The 10,879-nt window shown below is 37.4% G+C and overlaps 1 long non-coding RNA gene across 6 annotated transcripts in view; it reads left to right on the plus strand.

Moving 5' to 3' along the window:
* The window catches only part of LOC308060847, a 60,018-nt gene extending 49,145 nt beyond the window's left edge, over positions 1–10,873 (plus strand). For 3 of the 6 annotated variants that reach the window (XR_013926936.1, XR_013926938.1, XR_013926939.1), the window contains one exon: positions 3,775–10,873. This is a non-coding gene — a long non-coding RNA (uncharacterized lncRNA). The remainder of the gene's footprint in view (positions 1–3,774) is intronic. The other 3 variants (XR_013926935.1, XR_013926937.1, XR_013926934.1) reach the window with 2 other exon arrangements.
* The last annotated feature ends 6 nt before the right edge of the window (positions 10,874–10,879 follow it).

Here is a 10,879-nt window from a genome sequence, read left to right on the forward strand (position 1 = left end):
TACAAAAGGTAACGATAGAAATATCATTCTACATCTGAAGGCAGAGAGCATCTTTGGAAAGAAAAGTCCATAAGGACCTTTAAAAACAATATAATGTTTTACTGCTATTTTTTTCATGGTACTATATACTTCTACTTTTGTACCGTATATTTGAAACTTAATACCCATGTAATATTACATATTATCTTATTATCGTCACTGACTCCCACTGTAGCTAAGTTCTAAATAAGTTCTAGGATTTCAGTCTGTAATATAGGTTATGCAGTGCAACATACTCATGAAAAGTATTCACATTCAATACTGATAAACTAATATTCACCCATCAATTATTAATAGAATGATGTCTCTATCTGTACAGCAGTTAACTTGCTTATGGCATGAAAAGCAGTGGTCAGTGCGAAGTTAATGTTGATTTCTATTGTTTCAACCTCTGTCAGTTTAGGACTCAGCTACTTGGGAGCGGGATCTTTACCGCAATCTCTTAGATTTTCATCAGAAGTCTGACTTGGGGCTGATATGGTCCAAAATTAGGTCTAAAAAAAAAGATTTTTATGCAAATTACACCTGTTAGAAATGTATCTGTATTTCTCAATTTTTATCTTTTCTTGAGGGCATGTTTGCCATGAGCTCTGAATTCTATGTTTTCCACTTCAGCTTATTCACTGTCTGTTCTCGTTCAGGCAATAGTTAGCAACTTTGCCTCCTGTGCTGTGCCTGGGAGCATGACTGTTTGGGATGTTTATATCTCCTAGATTCTCTGTTCAGTTGCCATCATGTTGCCATACGTGGCTACAAGCAAAAGCCTGCTGGTCTGCTGGATGTAGTGACATTATCAGTTCCCAGACAATAGTCACTGCATGCTGTTTCTTATTCAGGAGCTGCAAAAGCCTAATTAATACAAAGGGTGCCGTTATAGACATTGCATCCCAGAGAGAAGCCTGGGAGGTTTGCCCCACATTATTTTTTGTTCTGTGGATCTACACCCAAAATAGCACCTTTGGGTCCAAGTTTAGGGGCTGTGTTTGAAGATGAACCCTGTCAAGGAAAGCGCTGTCTAGTGATTGTAATATTTATAGAGAAGACTTTATGTTTTCTACATCGTGTTGTCACTGACTCTCTGACTTTGTGCTGCGGCACTTCTGTGAGACAAAGAAATTGTATATAAAATACCAGCTTTCTTTCCCAGGGTCGTTTAGGGACTCGGTGCTAAAAAATTGAACATAACTTTTCTGAGGCTAGAATCAATACACTAACTACTGCTCAAGTGGTGCTGGGAGGATTTTACCTAGTCCTAGGGCACCCAGTGGTAGGCAGAAAGACAAAATGCTTAGGCTCTTATTTTTGCAATAGGGATAAAATGGCCTCCAAGATGGTGTTAAAAAGGCCCTCTTGAAAAGTTCAGATTTCATAAGATTTATATGAGATGTATTGGCTTATTCAGAACTTTAATTAAAAATTGTAGAAGGTCCTTTAGTTCATTAATTGAAGATGGTTGCCTGTAAATGAGAAATTAATTTATGCTTGTTTTTAATTGTTGGATGCCACCACAATTGGTGCTGCATAAAAATACATACAGTACATAAAATGTGAATTAAAACAAATGAATAATTATAACCACATCAGCCTAAAAGCAGGAGGCATTTTAATATCGGTCTTGTAATGGTGCATGAATTAAGAAGGATTAATTTTTCTGAGACAGTTCAGAAGTATTTAGCCTTTATTCTGCCCTTATTTAAAATGCCTCATATAATACATCTCAGTATTTTACATAATTTAAGTTTTCCTAAGACATTTTGTTCTCTCTGAGGTTCTTCAACATACTGAAACACTCCTAAGATCTTAGATCTAGAAATCATCATTTTTCCAAGCAGATCATTTATTCTTTGGGTTTTCATTCATAATCTGCAGGATCAGTGCCTGTTATAGATCAGTTTCCTCAGTTAGGGAGGTGCTTGTTTATGGTGATAGAAATACAATTAGCTACATAGATTGGTGTAAGGACATTCCATAATGGTCAGAATGTCACAGTTATCAGACTGTTTAGCATGAGGGTGTCATGGAAAAATGCTTATAATCTCTTCTGTAGAGTATTATTTTGTTTATTTGGGTAGCAAATGTGCAGCAGAAAGCAGAGCCTGCAGTCAAATCAGAAAGACAAGATTCTGTGGTTCTGTGTTCTTAGCAAACAGAAAACGTGTGTGAACCATATGCATGTTTTAGGACACATATTACAGAGAGAAACTGGTTCAGCAGCAAGGCTGCTGACCATTAGCAAAGTATTGCACAAACTGTGTAATTCTGAATCTTTGTGCAGTGACTGTTCAACTGGAGTTAACTGTATAGCTAAAAATAAGGCTGTCTAAGGGCTTTTCTAGATTTGGCTCGGATTTTTTGTAGGAAGCTCATGTTACTAAAAAGTGAGGCCCTTACAGGCCTGAGTGTATTGTAGCAAATAGCACAGCTGTTACAGTAATGTACCTTAGTAAATATCAGATTTTGATTTAATAAACCAAGCAATAGAAAAGGGGAAAAACAAATTCAAAGTCTTACCAATTGTAAAAGTTTCACAAGAAAGCAGAAGTTGTATTATCATATTAATGCCATTATTAAGGTTTTGATAAATGCTTTACGTATGAATATTAACACAAGATAACCTGGATTCAAGATATTCACAGAGCATAGAAACACCGTCTCAGCTTCCTGAACGCATCTGTCAGTGTACTCTTTGATCCTGCTTTGTAATATGTCTTCTATTTCAGTTTTGGGTTTCTGGGCCTTTCCTCTACCGAGTCTTTTCACATATTTCAAAATATGTGGTAGCTTTGTGATGTGAACAAACATCTACTGGGATCAGATCCTTTAAAGTATATATGAATAGTAAATTAGTTAGATGGAGCTCTTGTATGCCTGAAAAGTGTTTCAGTTCCCTCAGCATGTGAGCTTTCTCTACATTAGAAAGCAAATCACAATCAAAGAGCCTTACATGGGTTTTATATTTTGACCTTGGGCAAGTCACCGAGGCCCTCTGTGGCTTGGTTTGAAGCTCAGCTTCCTGCATGTGCAAAATGTTAATGTTCTCCGCATTAAGGTGTACATTCATCTTTTTTTTGGTTTTTTCCTATGTAGAAACTTATAAATCCTAGAGCTGCCTTCCCCCCCAACCCCTGCCAAAGTTCGTAATTTTTTTCTTTTTCTATTACTTTTGCCCAGAGCTATATGCACATTTTGCACATGTGTTTTCAATCCCTATCTGGACATTTCATCCTTATCTGCTGCTTTAGTAGCAGGAGTTCTTCAGTTTACAGCACAGGGGTCCTGAGTTTAGCCTCTCTACTTAAGGAGAACTCTTATTGGGTTTTAATCTTGGGTATAACAGCTTCAGTGACCCCAAAGTTCACAGTCTGCCTCTGTTCTTTGGCTATGAATGCTACTCTTTCTCCTATGGGAAGAACAGCACGCTTCCCCCTGCCTCCCCTGGAAAAGAATGGTGTGACCTGAGAGGCTGTTTTATAGCAACTGTCTTACTCTTAAAACTATAGCTGAAGTTTTTGTGCACAGTTTTGCATCCCTTGGGGTATTATGAGGTGATTAAACTGTTGAACTACTGCCCATTTGATGGTCCCCCAGGGTCTTCCACTCCAGGGCACTGTAGGATTTCTTGACTTTAGGAAGTGCTTATGCTGCTCTTACCTTTCTTTCTGTCTTGCCTTCCCCCCACCTCCCCCTGCCAAGTGTTTCTAATAGCAATTATTCTTTTTCAAAATGTGACTTTAGAAATAGGAAAATTCTTTCTCTGCTGAAGGGATAAAGGCACAGTTGTCTACAGGCTTTGCTTAGCTGGCATCACCAGTGCCAGAGCCAAGCCAGCCTTCTGCCAGACAGCAGCTCAGACATTTGAAGGAGCCAAAGTCTAAGTACCAAAGGGAAATAGGAATCCACTTTTCCTGACCGCTCTGCCAGCAAGTAGCAGAAGCATGTGGCTCCCTATCTTTACAGGACGTGAAGGACAAGGTAAGTAGTTTGGGCATGATAAAAGCATGAGAACAATAAAGCTGCCAAGCAGATCCTGAGGACAGAAATGTGGGTGATACAGGACCTTGTCCCTTTCAGATTTTGCTGCAGAGTATTCTCAGGAATAAGCATGTTTCATCCCTTCCTAGAGAAATGATGCTGCTTGCTTAAAGAGCACACTGGTTATCAACCCCAAGTCTCGCAGAGGTGGGTAGTTGTCGCTGAAGATTGCCTTTCCTTTCCTTTCATGTTTCCATTTAAATGGGAAAGGTAACTGCTGTTTATGTCAGGTTTCTTGTGGCTGAAGCTCTGATTTTTTCCTAAAAATTAAAGCAAACAAGTAAGAGGGGGTTCTTGAAATTTATGAAGTTAGGTATAGGGTCGATCAAGAACCTTTGTTGAAAATGATGCAATCCTTTTCCTTCTTTGCCTGGACAGGCTTCCTGGAACTTCTAGTTTAGCATCCTGACCTTTTCTCTTGTCTTTTAAGCTTTTCAAATATTCTTCTTCAGTTTGGGTACAGTTTTTAAACTTTCCAACATAGTTGTCTCAGCTGTGTCAATGCACAAAGGAAATAATCCTCAATCTTTCTATCCCAGCTAAGAAGATATGTTGTGCCTGGGATCAGGTGTTCAGGCTATGACTGGCCAGATGAGTTGATCGGTGACATCATGCCTTCTCTAAGGGTTGTTTTATATAGTTATTGCTTTCCTTATTAGCTTCTTATAATTCCTCTGCCTCTCAGCACTGCTTAACTTTATGTTGACTTTTCAGTTAGTTCTTTTAGCTTTTTTCTGACTCCAGGGACATCATCTAATTTGAGCAAAAGTACTTTTTTGTATTTGCTCAATGCCTTTGGAACACAATTTTTATTGATGGAAAAAAGTAATGGACAAAGAATAAATTATAAGACATTGTGCTTTCTTTCATTGGTGCCCTAAAACACTGGATGATAAACAGATATGTTTGCTTGTATTCAGAGATTAGTTTTATTTCTTTTTATTCTTTCAGTACACAATGCATACTGATGTGTTTTAATTAGCAGAAAAAATACATATAATGCCATGAAATAATACTGTCATGCATATAGGAAAACTTTGCTTAGTTTATGTTTTTCTGAAGTAAACACAGGACTTCGTTATGCTTCTTGCTCTGAACAGAAAATTTATTTTAATTATTCTACCTTAACTTGAATTGTCAGTTTAAATTCACCTGCTGAGTGCTATCAACTGGTGTTGGCATCTGTATTCGCGCTTGAAGATGTCCATATTCATTACCGGATTTCTTTAGCTTAACAAAGCTTGGAATTAAATGCAACCCACAAAGCAAGCATTTGTCATTCTGCGATGCATTGAGAGCTAGCACTGCTAAAGGAAAGTATTGTTTCAGGCATTAACAGTCCAGTCTGATTATGGAACTCTGTCCGTTTCTGGTGGGAACCACTGCAAGAACAACATCATTACCATCTGTGTCCTCAGCAGAGGCTTCATATCTGAACATTTAGCATTTCAAAAATCCTACAGATGTTGATATTGCATTATTCATTTAGTTAGAGACTGTCACAGCTGTGTACTTTCCTGTATATTCTTTCAAACAATCTGGCAGCAGACTCTAATTTGAGCAGTGCAGAATACAGGCTGCAATTTTGATGGGTATGACTCTGGTATACATGATTTGTGCCTATTTGGCAAACTTACAGTCTCTGAAGAAGCAAAATGGAGTATTGTCACTGCACTTCAGCAATTTCAGTATTCCAATGACAATTTAATGGATTGAAAATGAACATGCCTTGTGTGCATCTGAATGTTCTTGCGGTACTGAAATTATTTTGGAGAACCCTTTCAAAGCAATACATCAACTTGTCAATCAATAGATTGATGGAGTGAAAGAAGTGGAGTATCAAAGAAAGCAAGAGAAACAGTGAAGGAAAAAGGAGTAAAATAACAGAAAAAAGGAAGGAAAGAGATGGAAGAAATGGAAGAAAATGTGAAATGCACTGCATATTAAAAAACTGAAAAGAAGGAAGCAAAATGGAACACAGAAAAAAAAAAGAAAAAAAGAAGAAAATTAAATTATAAGGAGGAAAGGAAAAACTCAAGAGTTTGTGACAAAATACTTGGTCATGTATGGAAGGACTTTAAATACCATCGAGTTAGCTACTTGAAAATGTATCAGATTCAAACCCACAGTTTCTAAAATATTTCTAATGCATACCTTGGTAAAAATACTCTGCTTTTGCTATGACTGCAAACCAGAAAGAAAAGGAGATTGGAATCCAAATTGCCAAATGTCCACTGAATAAGATTATTTCCCAGGAATCAGCAGAAATGGGTACAAAGCTCTTTTTTTTTTTTTTTTTTTTATTTCTACTCACAGAACCTGATATTGGAAGTTATTCAATTGCTTGAATTTGAAGCAATTTTTTTTCATAGCTTATAACTGGGGAGTCAAATCCCAAAGTTCTGCAAACTACGAAAAATACTTTAAATCTGCAACAGTGATACTGAAAGTGAAAGATGACCTCATCTCAGTGATGTCTCCCAGAGAGAGGGTTGGTGCTTTCTGAATTTTTAGGGACTTAACTCACCTTTTTTTTTTTTTTTTCATTAGTTAAATGTTAATCATCAAAAATAACAAATTCACACATGAACATTGGATGAGTCCTTTGCATAATCTGTTTGAAGAAAGATCAAAGTAAGAACTTCCTCATCCTATCACTCTGAGTTTCATTGGGTGATAGCAATTGAAATCAATGTTCAAAATGCAATGAAAGGGTAAGAATAGTCATCTCTGCAGCTGCCATTTAAATTAACTGTCTCAATCTGGGAAACATTTACTCCTTCTTACACGGCAAAATAGCAGCTTTTGTTTGACTAATGCAGGATGGACAGACTGTAGGAATATGAATTCTGTGGGCAAGGGGTTTGCAAGGAAATGCCCACAGCTTTTTATGTCTGTGTGGCTGCCACAAGTTTTCCTTCATTTTATCTTCTGTGCAATGAACAATCAATGTGGGAGAGGAGAGCCATCCTCACAGTTTGAAGCAGTAACTGCTTCATCTTCAAGGCATGTAGACAACTGGCTTTTTCATAGCTCCCCAGAAGAATGGGAAGCCAGTTTTTCTCTACCTAGTGGCGTTACCCTGTTCTCCTTTGTTCTTATAGTTCTCTTTTTCTTAGGGAAAGACTAGTCTTCTGGCATGTTTTAGACTCTGAACAGTTGGGTTTTCCAGGGTCAGAAAGAAATGGGCTTCTCACTGGACAAAGACACATTCTTCTTTTCAACTCCTGCACAGTGGCTGAGGTGCATAGTCAGTTTGAGAGGCAAGGTCGGGACTGTGCATGGCTTTAAATTTCTTTCACTCTAAGTGAATGCCACTGGCTTGCTTTCTCTCTTCTCATCCAGACACTCCTGGGCTATTAACGCCACTGAATCCTTGCTCTGGGACTCTGCAGAGAAAGCTCAGTGTCAGCACCCTACAGTTGTGTGCAAGTCCTGTAGTCTTACTGGACTGGACTCTTTAAATAGCACTTTGTGATCATTACAGAGGAGGGCCACACTGTTTCACATCTCTCTACTTTTCCTTTGGGGTTTGTTTAATAAAGTTCCCACCTGTCGGATTAAATCTATTCCACTTGTCAGTGTCTTACTTATCTAGAGAAAAAATTACCATTTTTTGAGACAAGTGTAATGAAACAGCTGTTCAGCGCCCAGCAACAGCCAAGCCAGTAGAGTTCAGTTTGCATGAAGAACTGGAGGAAGCACAGTTGGTCAATAGTGGAATAGAACAATTTTATAAAATCAGCAGTGTTTTCACCTTGAACTCCCTGTCCTATTTGGATTACCCAGATGGATTGCAAAAGAGTGGCAAAAATTATTTGCAGCATTCTGTATTGCTGCAGAGAGACAGACAAAAATATTTAGTTATGTTTAGAGGACTGGATTTGCTGGTGTAGAGGAAAGCATGGGAAGAGTAACTCATGTGTTTTTGATGCAAGAACGCATTCAGAGTAAAAGCGGCATTTTAAACCTGTAAGAAGAACAACAACTTACACAACATAGTTAATGTGTGAAACTCATTACCAGAAAATATAACAGTATTCTTGGGAAAGTTTGGTCATTTATAGCAATAACAAGGTAACTGACAGTAACTGATACTTTTAGAACTGTGATTTCAGATTGATCATATAGGGCATACGATCTTAGCTGTGAGGGTTAGACACATAATTTTCCTATGGAATTAATTATCTCTTAATTAGGTATTCTCAATTTTTCAATAATTTCTCTGTTACAGGACTGTTTGCTGCTTGAAACAGATGGTATGGACAATGGTAGAGAGGAGGTTAAAAGTAGCAGTAGTGTAATATGGAACATAGAGTTGCTTTCTTACACATAGCCTGTCTAATGAACTCCTTACAAAGGAAGAAATGGGATACTTTAAGGTAGTTCCTTCCTTTTTTCTAAACAAAAAATAAGACATTTAAAATAAATGTTTATACCTAATGGTCATCTCTTGTAAAGTTCTTGCTGCTATTATTGTTGAAAACAAGACTATATTTTTTTCCGTATTTTATAATTTTTTCTAACTGTGAAGTATTATGATATCAAATGTAAATATTTTGTCTTCATTCAGATGATATGCTCATTGACCACTACCAAAATTATTAAGCCTTGGACATTCTAATATACCTTCCAGCACTTTAGCTGCAAACCAGTGTGAAAATGAAAATATGAAATTAGATAATGATGTGTAACATTTTTCCTTAATACCTTCTAAAACCAAATTTTTCTGCCTTCTTCTGCTTTTAAAAAAATATTTCTACTCGGATTTTTAATGTTTCCCCTTGATCCTTAGATATCCATGATTCTTTGATGAAGTCTAATTTTACCAGCATTTTGTGCAGTAACTTTTTCTGAGTTGTATTAACCAGGAGTGTACTTTGATCTTTTCTTTACATGTCCATACTTCTTGACATCAAACAGCAAAAATCCTGGAAGCCCTAGCCGTAAAAGAAAAAAGAAAAAAAAAAATCCCCACATTTTAAGCAACCATTGAAATTCATGGGGCAAGTTCAGTTTTTACTTGTGATATTATGTGAAATCAAAAGTTTCAGAGCCTAAAGACAGCTGAGATAGGAGCTAGGATGTAATATCAACAATATCCATTGTGGTTATTAGGAGACAGGGAAAAGGATCGGAAGATACATAAACAAGAAGCCCCCAGACAATGGCAAAACACAACTGCCAGAGAGAGGGAGCTGTGGCAAATTTGTAAGTATAACCACCCATTCTGATCCTAACCCTACAAATGCTTCTTGCTCAACAAGCATATTAAAAAGGGATTTGTGTAGGGATCTAGCCTCATAAATATGATCTCAAGTTTTGTGTTCAGGTTGTCCCTTTTCAGTCTGTTTTACCTATTTTCAAACTATTACTTTTTCAAAACTGCCATTGCCATATACTGTATCACTTATACCAAACAGAAACTTGAGGAAGGCAGCTGTGAGAAAAAATGGTTTTAACTTTCTGGAAGTGTTATTAATTCAATATATAAAGTGAGAAAATGACCATTATAGAGTTTTTCTTAAAAACTGAAGTCCTTTCTAATTGCTTTAGAAGCATTATATTAAAAAAACGATATACTTTCAGACCATCAAATTTTCTGATATTATAATTTTTAGAAGTTACTTTACTCACACAATGGAAGGACTAGGGATGCTGGGTCAGATTCTCAGCTGGTTTAAATTGCTGTAACTTTAGTAAAAGCAGCAAAGCTATGCCAGTTAAAGAGAAGGTCTGGATGTGGTTAGTGTTCTTACAGTTACAATAAGGCATGTGCTTTTGTTGTTATTTATGTTGCAATTGTTCCTAGGAGCCACTTATTACCAGGCCCCACTGGGCTGGAGCACCGTGTACAAAGAACAGAAAACTCTTTCAATGCGATGAGAAGTGGCACTGTCTTTTGTATGTAGGTAACTATATTGCATGAGCACTGTGCTAGGTTTTCTGCAAATGGTTGTTTCCTTCTTTAAAATAATTAATCTCAGTCGTGTCTCTGCCTCACTTCAGGTGTGCTCTGTGCAGAAGTTCTCACACTCTGCAGAAGTTCTGTAGGAAACAGCTTCAAAAGCAGTTTAGAGGGAAAAGAAAGCTCTTCAATCCCTCCATTTGTTTAGAAAGAGCTCAGTTTTACATTTAAGAAATTCTCTCTTGCTTTGAGATTTTATATGTAGAAACGGGCTGATTCCTTTAGTAAGGCCATGCAGTATATGGCTATATACAATATTCTTTAGAATAGCTGTGGACTATGAATTCTTAAGCTAACTCATGCAAGTTTGTCCCCATCATAGAATGGTTTGGGTTGGAAGGGACCTTTAAAGGTCATGTAGTCCAGTTGCCACCCCGTAATGAGCAGGAACATCTTCAACTACATCAGGTTGGTCAGAGCCCCGTCCAACCTGGCCTTCAATATTTCCATGTATGAGGCATCTACCACCACTCTGGGCAACCTGTTCCAATGTCTCACTACCCTCATCATAAAAAAATCTAAAAATTTCTTCCTTCTATCTAGTATCAGATGATGCTTTTGAAAACAACTGGGTTTTGTTCATAGCTTTTCGGGCTTGTGCTTCTGTAAATACCTTATTTTGTTCTCTCCATTGCTGAAAGTGAGGGAAAATTTCCTTTCCATTTTCATTTTCCAGAAAATATATGCTGCTCTGCCTTACGAACACCCAAAACATTCCAGACCTTGGGGTTTTTTTCCAGTATGTTAAAGGGTAAGTCTGTAAGTACTAAGTGAAATTTCTGGAGCTCTGGACTCTGTCTTTTATAAAAAGCACAGCTCCCTGCAGGATGATCAAATTAT

The sequence above is a fragment of the Falco punctatus genome, assembly GCF_963210335.1.
Source record: "Falco punctatus genome assembly, chromosome: 1".
Classification (NCBI taxonomy): domain Eukaryota; kingdom Metazoa; phylum Chordata; class Aves; order Falconiformes; family Falconidae; genus Falco; species Falco punctatus.